This window comes from Barbatula barbatula, assembly GCF_947034865.1.
Source record: "Barbatula barbatula genome assembly, chromosome: 7".
In the NCBI taxonomy this organism is placed as follows: Eukaryota; Metazoa; Chordata; class Actinopteri; order Cypriniformes; family Nemacheilidae; genus Barbatula; species Barbatula barbatula.
This window is the reverse complement of record NC_136770.1, coordinates 14,230,349-14,242,811: the sequence shown is the minus strand read 5'-3', so window position 1 is coordinate 14,242,811 and position 12,463 is coordinate 14,230,349.

Genomic DNA, 12,463 nt, shown 5'->3' with positions numbered 1-12,463 from the left:
TAGATTTAAATTGGGCGAGTGTGTCTGATCCTGGAATAATATCTGAAGGCTATTCCAGAGTTTAGGTGCTACGTATGAGAAAGCTCGACCCCTTTGGTGGATTTAGTTATTCTAGGTATTATCAAAAGTCCTGCGTTTTGAGATCTTAGAGAGCGTGATGGGTTGTAGTGTGATAGAAGCTCTGTTAGGTAGGTAGGGGCTAAACCCTTTAAGGCTTTATAAGTGATTAAAAGAACTTTAAAGTCAATACGATACTTAATGGGTAGCCAGTGAAGGGTTGATAAAATTGGGGTTATGTGATCGTATTTTCTGGACCTGGTTAGAACTCTGGCAGCTGCGTTCTGAACTAACTGTAGTTTGTTTATTGATGATGCAGGACAAACACTAAGTAGCGTATTACAGTAGTCAAGTCTTGAGGTCATAAATGCATGAATAAGCTTCTCCGCGTCAGCAACACACAGAATATTTCCTACTTTGGCAACATTTCTTAGGTTGAAAAAGGCTGTTTTTGTGACATTTGAGATGTGATTTCCAAAAAACAGGTTGCTGTCTAATATAACGCCTAGATCTTTTACTGTATTTGTTGGAGTAACAGTACATCCTTCAACTTGCAGTTTATAATCAGAAATATTCGGTTTACGTGTCTTTGGTCCGATAAGTAATATTTCTGTTTCATAAAAAGGAAATTACAGGTCGTCTAATGATTTATATCTTCGATGCACTCTGCCAGCTGGGTGGAATCATCTGGTCTTGATGAGATATATAGCTGAGTATCATCTGCAAAGCAATGGAAGCTGATTCCATGTTTTTTAATAATGTTTCCGAGGGGCAGCATGTATATGGAGAACAGCACGGGTCCCAGAACCGATCCCTGAGGTAATCCATAATTTACTTGCGTTAGATTGGATGATTCCCCATTTAAATGGACAAATTGATGTCTGTCTGATAAGTAAGATCTGAACCATTGTAATGCCTGTCCCGGTCTAAAACCTGACTGAAACTTTTTGTGTTTGTCATTATTTTGTAAGAAAGAGCACAACTGAGTGCACACTACTTTTTCTAGTATTTTTGACAGGTAGGGGAGATTTGAAATCGGTCTATAATTTCCTAGTTCGTTGGGGTCCAAGTTTGGTTTCTTGATTAAAGGCTTAATGACGGCCATCTTAAAGGGTCCTGGGACATGGCCTAGATTAATTGACGAGTTGATAATGTTATAAATGGGCTCAATTGCAACCGGTAGTAACTCTTTTAATAATTTAGTTGGTATGGGGTCTAATAAGCATGTTGTAGGTTTAAATGTTGCAATAAGTTTAATTAAATCCTCCTGTTTTATAGGTGAAAAACACGGTGTAGCCTTTCTTTTGGAGCGATGGTTGGTGTCATGATTCTGCCACATCATGTCATGTTTCTCTTGGTTTAGTGGCAGGATCATGGCAGAGTCTCATGTTTTGTGTGGAGAGAGGCAGTTATGGCCTTCCATAGACTCTCTCCGGTCTCGTCTCTGTTACCGTCCTCTCGTTTCCTTGTTAATGCTTGTTAATTAGTTCATGCCCCGCACCTGTCCCCATCTTGATTATTCCCTTATTTAATGCCCTTGTGTCTTTTCTATCTTGTGCTAGTTCATTTTTATTCGTGTGGTGAGTTCCTGTTCAGTGTAGATAAGTCTAGTCCAGTTATATGTATCAAGTGTTGTCTAGTTTAGTTAGTTTATCCCCTTTCCTGTTTCTATGTGATGTTTACACCGTGTTTGTTATGTTAACCCCCTGTGGGTTTTTGTTTTGTCTTATTATAAAATATCTGTTTACCCCATACCCGCTGTCTGCACCTGGGTCCTCTGTCCGTGTCTCACCTTCCCGTGATCATGACAGGTTGGTACAAATTCATAGGACAGACTTGGAGGTTGAGTTTTTACTATTTTGTCTCGTATGTTGTAGATTTTCTCTGTAATGAATTTCATGAATTCATTGCTATCAAGGTGCGGCGGAATAGCCAGGTCAGGTGGTGTCTGTTTATTTGTTCATTTAGCAACTGTGCTAAATAAAAACCTTGAATTGTTTTTGTTCGTTTCTATGAGGTTACGGAGGTGCTCAGTCTTTGCTGCTATCAGTGCCTTTTTATAACAGTTTTCACTCTCTTTCCACACAATTTTAAAGACTTCTAATTGGGTTTGTTTCCATTTGTGCTAAAGTTTACGTGTTTCTCTTTTAAGGGCGCGAGTGGTGCTATTGTACCATGGTGCTATGTTGACTTTTTTGACTTCATAGGTGCGACAGCTTCGAATGTATTAGAAAATAGTGCCCGATTTGCTGGTCATGACATCGAGCGATTCTTTATTTATTGGTATGGTTATTAAAGGAGTCGGATCTGGCAAGCTCTTTGCGAAGCTATCTTTAGTAGCGGAGGTGATTGTTCTACCCTGTCGATAACGAGTTAAAGGGCTGATTCCTGACGTGCTCAGTGTACCTGTTATAAGATAGTGATCGGTGACATCGTCGCTTTGAGGCATAATATCTATATTGGTTAGATCGGCTCCGTGAGATATAATCAGGTCTAGTGTATGATTAAATCGATGAGTGGGTCCTTTAATGTGTTGTATTACCCCAAAAGATTGTAGTAGTTCAGTAAATGCCAGTGCTAATGCATCGTTAGCGCTATCTACATGGATATTAAAATCTCCGACAATTAGTATTTTATCAACGTTAACCAATAGGTCCGATAGGAAGTCCGCAAACTCTTTCAGAAAATCAGTCTAGGGACCAGAGAGGTCTATACACCGTAGGCAATGTATAAGAAAGCAATGTTTTTTTACTTTTGTTAGGAATAATTATGTTCAAAGCAAGCACTTCAAATGATTTAAATTTATGCTCTTTTCTGTGAGTTACAGTGAGAAAGTTTCTAAAGATTGTTGCGACACAACCACCCCGACCAACCGGACGTGGCTCATGCATATAAAAGTAGCTTGGTGGGGTACACTCATTTAGACCAAAATAATCTGAAGTATATCTGTGATCATTTCATTTACAATAACTGCCTTTGAATTTAGTGATCTAATATTAAGTAGGCCGAACTTTATGAATTGGTTTTGGTTGTTTATTACTAGGGAAGCACCGATACCACTTTTTAAGGATTGAGTATGAGTACTGATACTTTTTCCCTGGTACTCGCAGATACCGACGCCTGTTGTGCAGGTTTTTTTGTTTTTGTTTTTATGTGGCAATATTCTAAGAACAACACAATGAGACTAATAATCATATAACCATCTCTATTTTAAACAACTTCAACTCGTATTATGAAAAAATTATTATTTTGTAGTATTATTCGGGGGACAGATACGGTCTCTATAAATTTGGAAGCAGAAACATTAATAACAGTTCAGTGGGAGGAACACAGACTATGGTTAAAGTTTTTGAATGTCTTACCGGTGGGAGACAGTCAAACGGTGCGTAGCGCCTTCGAGATGTTGTCGGACAGGACATCCGCTCCGATGCTGCTGGGGTGATGGCTGCCGGGGCGGAAGAGCCTAGGTCGCTCCCAGAACAGATCAAAATTATTAACAAAGAGCAGCTTCTGTTCAATACACCATGACATCAACCATTGATTAAGCGAAAATAGTCTACTGAACTTTTCATTCCCTCGTCGGTAGGACATAGGTAGGAAGCGGCCCTGATACGATGATCCTTGCCGCGGGCGATGCGTTGCGTACCGCCTCGATCAGACTCCCTAAAATCCCTCTTCAGGATCTCCGACTGCCACATCCTACAGCTCCGACATTAGCGGATCGCAGGTACCTGCGTAGAGACATAAAGAACACGAGCGCCTGGAAAACACAGCGCTCACAAAACACAGAGTTGAGACTTACAAATAAAGAGTAAAAGAATGAGTGGACAGAGACATCACCCCTTCAAACACAAACTTCAGAGTAATAAACAGCACAGGTGAAGAAACACACTTTCATCACAATCAAAGAGAGAATAAATCTAAAATCCGCCAGCTATTGAACAAATACACAACATGTTACAGACTTTTAAGTTCATGCTTAAAATATGTATTATTTATCAAGGCTGTAAAGCCCTTTTACATTTGAGCAATTTCAGGTAATATAGCACTGATATATTTTTAACATATAACTTACTCAAACATATCCATATGGGGTCAGTCAACGGGATTTTCCACTCCTGTCCGTGCACGCTGTTATCAAGTCGAAAAACGTTTAAATACAGCATATATGAAACAATACGGACAATGTACATATATAAACACAAGCAATCATTACATAGTATAAAGAAGAGGCCATTATCATTTAGTATATCATACATTTTAGATCACCACTAGTCGCCATGTTAGCTCCCTGAATCTTAGTGCAGAGCAAAAGGTGATTGGCTGAAGTTAGAACGTGGCCTATTGGACAACAAAAGCGGAAGTTAACCGATTGGCTTGCGTAGATAGTGGGCCGGGTCCACCTATTTGTGGATTGTGCGCACGGTTTGACGTTAGAAATGTACAAATGCACAGAGAGCCATCCACAAATGTGTGCACCGATCCACAAATGCATGCAGCGATTCACAAATACACAGAACGCGATCCACAAATGTGAAGAAAGCGATCTACAAATACATATAGTTAAAATACATTTGTAAATCATTTTTATTTGCACGTCTAATATTTGGAACGTCTAATATATATTTATGGATCGCTTTTTGTGCATATGTGGATTAAAAAAATGTTTGTGAATACGTTTAGGATCACAAACCTGTAAAAAGACTTGATTCGTAAATATTGATTGTCAATTACTGAATTTTATTTATGGTATAAAGCTAGCTGTGTAAAATAGAGGTCGACGATCGACAAAAACGATTAATCGGCCCCGATAATTATCTGCAAAAATCCCTACCGATAGTTTTTGCTGGTTGCGTTTAATCCAGACACAGCAGGGAAAGGCATCACTGTGATATGAAATGAGAGAGTTCAGAGTAGAACAGCGACCTCTTGAGGCGGAAATTAAAATAAAACTGACAGCCTGTGGAGACACACAGGAGAATACACTATACACAGAGCGGAAAAGCCTGCATACATACAGATTTTAAAGTTTGACAATGATAAAGTTTAATGCGATTATTTTCAATAATCAGAGTAAGTAATAAATTGCAATAACCTGTTTGCTCCTCTTTACATGACAGTTGTATTAGTCTCAGCACAAATGGTCTCTGATACAGTAGGTGTCTGTTATTGGCTATTTAGTATTTTTGCGTCAAATGCAAAACAACATTATCTGGACGGAATTGTGTTCTCCTTATATGAATTGTTAAGATAAAGAAACAAGTAATAATTTAGACGTTAAAGTTGTGCTTTAAATACATTTTAAACGAGTGTTGAAAGAGAGTTTATGTATAAGCAATTAAATCAATAATCATTATAACTTGTTTTTCTATATCAAACTAGACAGATTGTTAAGGCTGTGGCAGATAGCTTTGGTATTATATTTAATTTGATTACATTCATGTTTAAGTTGAGATTTACAAGAAATATGATTTTGTTTAAAGTGTTTGCAAACCAAATCTTATTGCACTTTTGTTCATATAGCAGTACCTTTAAAAGAAAAGTGCATAATACACTACTTTTGAATTCAGTAGTGAATTTTACATTTAATGCGATTAATCACAGAAGCCATGCGATAAATAATACATAAAAAAATTTATTGATCGCTCAGATTTCATTAACTTGATGCAAATAATTTATTTTGTATTTTGTCAATGTAGAAAACTGTCATGAGTCTGCCTTCATGTCATGTCTATTCTTGGTCTTGAAGCGGATTCATGACGAAGTCTTATGTTTTATGTGAGAGAGAGAGATGTTGGCCCTATCGGCCTTCAATACTCTCTCGGTCTGTGTTTCTGTTCCCGCCATCTCGTTTCCTCGTTAACCTTCCCTGAGTGTTTCAGTACCCGCACCTGCTCCTTGTTAATTATCCTTTGTCTGTCTCCCTTTAAAACATCCCTGTGCCCTGTGCCCTGTGCCCTGTGCCCTGTGCCCTGTGCCCTGTGCCCTGTGCCCTGTGCCCTGTGCCCTGTGCCCTGTGCCCTGTGCCCTGTGCCCTGTGCCCTGTGCCCTGTGCCCTGTGCCCTGTGCCCTGTGCCCTGTGCCCTGGTCATATCTTTGAGCTATTCAAAGAGCCTGAGTCAAAGTGAGTTTTAGTTATTGGTTAGTCCGTTGTTGTTTGTCTAGTGTTGTTTAAATCCTTGTTAGTTTAGTTAAGTCCTCCTCCCCCAGTTCTTGTATATCCTTTTACCCCATTGTGGGCTTTTGTTTTGTTCATTATATCCCTTGTTAACCCCTTCATCCCTGTGTCTGCCTGCATTTGGGTTCTCCCCTGAGATCTCTCCCCGAAATCCTGACAGAAAACACCTAGACCATACAGTTCAGTTTAATACTTCTCAATGTAGATATGTAGGTGTTTTATTTAAAGGAACATTACAGTTTCATGGTTCAGGTGATAATGTTTATGTTGTAAAATAATAAACTTCTTGCTGTTTTACTAAGCGTTATGTTTTGATTCAGAATTAATCGTTATCCGCAGGAACTGTGTCACGGTGTGTGGACAGAACCCAAACGCAGGCAGCAGAGTTAAATAACAAAAACTTTATTTAAACAAAAGACCCTCGATGGGGAGAACATGATCTAAAACAAGACAAAAATGTAAACTAAAACTTTCCACAAGGGGAACAAAACAAACAAAGTCCTTTGAATAATAAATCAACAAAATCCACAAACTTAGAACAGGAACAAACACGATAATCCATAGACAGGAATAATCCAACAAGGTGACGTGAGGAGGTACGATAATGACAAAATGACAATGAACCGACAAGGGACAGAGGGAAAACTGGGGCTTGATAAAGGGAAACACTAACAAGGACAGATGACACAGGGAGAGTGGCCACAGGTGACATGGATGAAACACTAAGGGAAAGCTAACAGGAGGATTGCACGAGGCAGGTGAGGGGACTGAAACACTAAGGGAAAGATGGATCAGGGCTGGAGACAAGACTAACACTAATGGACTGCAAACAGGGAAACAAGGGGGCGGGGCTAAAGGACGTGACACCGGAGAGAGAGCATGGCTTCTCAAACCAAAACAATGCTCTTTCTCCACACAAAACACATGGGACTGACATGATCCTGCCACAAGACTCGAAAACCAAGACAAGGAGAGGCAGGATCATGACAAACTGTGCCCACCTTAGTTATCATTAGAGGTTGACCGAAATTGTATTTTGCTCATAGTGTAAAACGCCTTACCATCACATGGATCTGCAGTGACTAGTGTTGCACGATGCTCTTTGATTTTAAAAAGAAGACACCGAGTGATAAATCAGATAATTACGTAAACCTCTGAAACACGAGCACCATTCAAAAGCATAGAGAGAAAACAAGCTCTTTCCTAAAAGTTAAGAGACAACAAAGCATACTTTTTGTGCAATCAATCGCCTGTCGGTTGAATTTGTGACGAAACATTTTGCAGTGTTTACATTTCGTTTATTATCGCCGGACTCGTTCATTGTTGTTTTTTGCCTTGTTTGCATTTTTATTTATTCTTTATATTTTTAAGGTGAGCTTGATTTTGATGTAGAAGTTTAGAAGCCCCTCAGTACAGTTTTCACCATAAAGGCATAGACAGACAATAGATTGCATATGTGGCATTATGTAAACAAACTAGGATTAAGGGTTACAAGGGTTAAAACAAACATTCGTTCATTTTCAGTTATCATCTGAAAAAGAATCTGGTAAAGAGTGAAAGAAGGTATTTGGACATGTACATTTGTGTACATTTCACACAAAAAATAATAGTGCAATAAAATAAATATTGTTGTTAATTATAAATCCAAGACTGTAACAATAAAAATGAAAACATCTGTGGTACACACTGTATAAAATATTTAGAATTATTCTTTTATTCAGGTAAAACAACAGGCCCCATGTAAACAAGGAAACAAAGATTTAAAGGGTTAAAACTCTGAAAATGAATGATTGTTGAGTTGTTATAAGAACTCATTCTGCTGAAAATATTAAATAATTGAAAGTGATAAAGCCCTTCCTTGAACCGCCACCTTAACGTGGTGGAGGGGTTTGAGCACCCGAGTGACCCTAGGAGCTATGTTGTCGGGGGCTATATGCCCCTGGTAGGGTCTCCCAAGGCAAACAGGTCCTAGGCGACGGGTCAGACTAAGAGTGGTTCAAAAACCCCATATGATGTTGACAAAAACAAGGACCGTGACGTCGCCCGGTATGGCGCAACCGGGGCACCACCCTGGAGCCAGGCCCGGGGTCGGTGCTCGTATGCGAGCGCCTGGTGGCCGGGCCTTTCCCCACGGGGTCCGGCCGGGCTCAGCCCGAAGGAGCGACGTGGGGCCACCTTCCCGTGGGCTCACCACGTGCGGGAGGGACCATAGGGGGTCGGTGCATTGTGGATCGGGCGGCAGTCGGAGGAGAGTGCCTCGACAGCCCGATCCCTGGACACGGAAGCTAGCTCTAGGGACGTGGAATGTCACCTCGCTGGCGGGGAAGGAGCCTGAGATGGTGCGGGAGGTTGAGAGGTTCCGACTAGAGATAGTCGGGATCACCTCTACGCATGGCTTGGGCTCTGGAACCACACTCCTCGAGAGAGGATGGACACTTCATCACTCTGGAGTTGCCCATGGTGAGAGGCGGCGGGCTGGTGTGGGTCTGCTTATAGCCCCCCAGCTCTCCCGCCATGTGTTGGAGTTTACCCCGGTGAACGAGAGGGTCGTTTCCCTGCGCCTACGGGTCGGGGTTAGGTCTCTCACTGTGGTTTGTGCCTACGGGCCGAACGGCAGTGCAGAGTACCCGACCTTCTTGGAGTCTCTGGGAGGGGTGCTGGAAAGTGCTCCGACTGGGGACTCCGTCGTCCTACTGGGGGACTTCAACGCCCATGTCGGCAACGACAGTGACACCTGGAGGGGCGTGATTGGGAGGAACGGCCCCCCTGATCTGAACCCGAGCGGTGTTCAGTTATTGGACTTCTGTGCTAGTCACAGTTTGTCTATAACGAACACCATGTTCAAGCATAAGGGTGTCCATCAGTGCACGTGGCACCAGGACACCCTAGGCCGCAGGTCAATGATCGACTTTGTGGTCGTTTCATCTGACCTGCGACCATATGTTTTGGACACTCGGGTTAAGAGAGGGGCGGAGCTGTCAACTGATCACCACCTGGTGGTGTGTTGGATCCGATGGCAGGAGAGGAAGCTGGACAGACTCGGCAGACCCAAACGTACCGTAAGGGTCTGCTGGGAACGCCTTGCCGAGTCTCCTGTCAGAGAGATCTTTAACTCCCACCTCCGGCAGAGCTTCAACCAGATCCCGAGGGAGGCTGGAGACATTGAGTCCGAGTGGACCATGTTCTCCGCCTCCATTGTCGAAGCGGCCACTCGGAGCTGTGGCCGTAAGGTCTCCGGTGCCTGTCGAGGCGGGAATCCCCGAACCCGGTGGTGGACACCGGAAGTAAGGGAAACCGTCAAGCTGAAGAAGGAGTCTTATCGGGCCTGGTTGGCTTGTGGGACTCCTGAGGCAGCTGACAGGTACCGGCAGGCCAAGCGGACTGCTGCCCGGGTGGTTGTGGAGGCAAAAACTCGGGCCTGGGAGGAGTTTGGTGAGGCCATGGAGAAGGACTATCGACTGGCCTCGAAGAGATTCTGGCAAACCGTCCGGCGCCTCAGGAGAGGGAAAAAGTGCCCTACCAACGCTGTTTACAGTGGAGGTGGGAGGCTGTTGACCTCAACTGGGGATGTCGTCGGTCGGTGGAAGGAGTACTTCGAGGATCTCCTCAATCCCACCGTCACGTCCTCCATTGAGGAAGCAGAGGCTGAGGGCTCAGAGGTGGACTCGTCCATCACCCAAGCCGAAGTCACTGAGGTAGTCAAGAAACTCCTCAGTGGCAGGGCACCGGGGGTGGATGAGATTCGCCCTGAGTACCTCAAGTCTCTGGATGTTGTGGGGCTGTCTTGGCTGACACGCCTCTGCAGCATCGCGTGGCGGTCGGGGACAGTGCCTCTGGGATGGCAGACCGGGGTGGTGGTCCCTCTTTTTAAGAAGGGGGACCGGAGGGTGTGTTCCAACTACAGGGGGATCACACTTCTCAGCCTTCCCGGGAAAGTCTATGCCAGGGTACTGGAGAGGAGAATACGGCCGATAGTAGAACCTCGGATTCAGGAGGAACAGTGTGGTTTTCGTCCAGGCCGTGGAACGCTGGACCAGCTCTACACCCTCTACAGGGTGCTGGAGGGTGCATGGGAGTTTGCTCAACCAATCCACATGTGTTTTGTGGATTTGGAGAAAGCATTCGACTGTGTCCCTCGCGGCATCCTGTGGAGGGTGCTTCGGGAGTATGGGGTCTGTGGTCCTTTGCTAAGGGCTGTCAGGTCCCTGTACGACCGAAGCAGGAGCTTGGTTCGCATTGCCGGCAGTAAGTCGGACCTGTTCCCAGTGCATGTCGGACTCCGGCAGGGCTGCCCTTTGTCACCGGTTCTGTTCGTAATTTTTATGGACAGAATTTCTAGGCGCAGCCAAGGGCCGGAGGGTGTCAGGTTTGGGGACCACACGATCTCGTCTCTGCTATTTGCGGATGATGTCGTCGTGTTGGCCCCTTCAAACCAGGACCTTCAGCATGCACTGGGACGGTTTACAGCAGAGTGTGAAGCGGCTGGAATGAAAATCAGTACCTCCAAATCCGAGGCCATGGTCCTCAGTCGGAAAAGGGTGGCTTGCCCTCTTCAGGTTGGTGGAGAGTTCCTTCCTCAAGTGGAGGAGTTTAAGTATCTCGGGGTCTTGTTCACGAGTGAGGGGAGGAGGGAACGGGAGATTGACAGACGGATCGGTGCAGCTTCTGCAGTAATGCGGTCGATGTACCGGTCCGTCGTGGTGAAGAAAGAGCTGAGCCGCAAGGCGAAGCTCTCAATTTACCGGTCAATCTACGTTCCTACTCTCACCTATGGTCATGAGCTCTGGGTCATGACCGAAAGGACAAGATCCCGGATACAGGCGGCTGAAATGAGCTTCCTCCGCAGGGTGGCTGGGCGATCCCTTAGAGATAGGGTGAGAAGCTCGGTCACCCGCGAGGAGCTCGGAGTAGAGCCGCTGCTCCTCCACATCGAGAGGGGTCAGCTGAGGTGGCTTGGGCATCTGTTACGGATGCCTACTGGACGCCTTCCTCGGAAGGTGTTCCGGGCCCGTCCGACCGGGAGGAGACCCCGGGGAAGACCTAGGACACGCTGGTGGGACTATGTCTCCCGGCTGGCCTGGGAACGCCTCGGTGTCCCCCCGGAAGAGCTGGAGGAAGTGTCTAGGGTGAGGGATGTCTGGGCATCTCTGCTTAGACTGCTGCCCCCGCGACCCGGTCCCGGATAAGCGGAAGAAAATGGATGGATGGAAAGTGATAAAGAATACGGATATATCATATTTTTATGACCGTTATTGGACATTTATAAAAGGTCAATATGGATATCTTTGCAGCACAGTGTCTTTGGGCTCATTTTAGTCTGGCAACCAATCGGTATCCCAAGAACTTCATTAAGTTTCGAAGCCACACCCATAGCAAAAGACCGCCCAAAAAATCCCATTGACTTAACATTGCGCCGAACTTTGACAGGTCGTAGCTCCGAGCGAGGATTTCGTAGAAACATGTGAGGAGGCTATCAGGCTCTATAAGAACATACATCACAGGGATATAAGTTGTACCCCTGGGATGTAAGGTTCGAAGCCACGCCCATAGCCAGGGGCGCAACTACTCAGTGTTAGGGGGGTATGCAGAAACAGTTTTGGCGCCCCCCCTGCTAAATAAAAAAGTGTGCCTGACATCATCATGTATGGGCTTGAAATAATAAAGGTTTATTTTAAAAATATATCAGACAGCTACTGTAAGCCTACCATAATTATATGGTATATGGACATGTATTCATGGAAATTTCTCTGCCATTTCTTTCTTTTTGCCGTATCTAAAACGTACAAATATGACACACACACATACATATAGAAAAGTAATTACAGGGTCACATCTCTCTCTGTTTAAAGGTCTGTGCTGATATATACACATACATACACATATAGCACAGATCTTTAAAGAAGGAGAAATGTGGCCCTTGCAGCTTCCATGTCACCCAGCAGATGTAAAGTAGCCTGTATGTCTGACAGCACAGCTGAGCTAACATGAAGCTAATGGTAAAAAAAATCCATGATAAACCAGCCTTATTGCATAAGTAATGTTTTCCAGCTTCTAGTCATTTATTGTGAGTGCTACCTTATATTTACCGGTTCTTATTTTACTTTAATAAAATTGCTATATGTCATGCATGGCATTGGTACAATAGGGTTTAACCAAAATATAAATGTAGATATCAGCAGCAACATTATTTTGCATTAAGTTAGCAAACACTTGCCAGTCAATATTTAT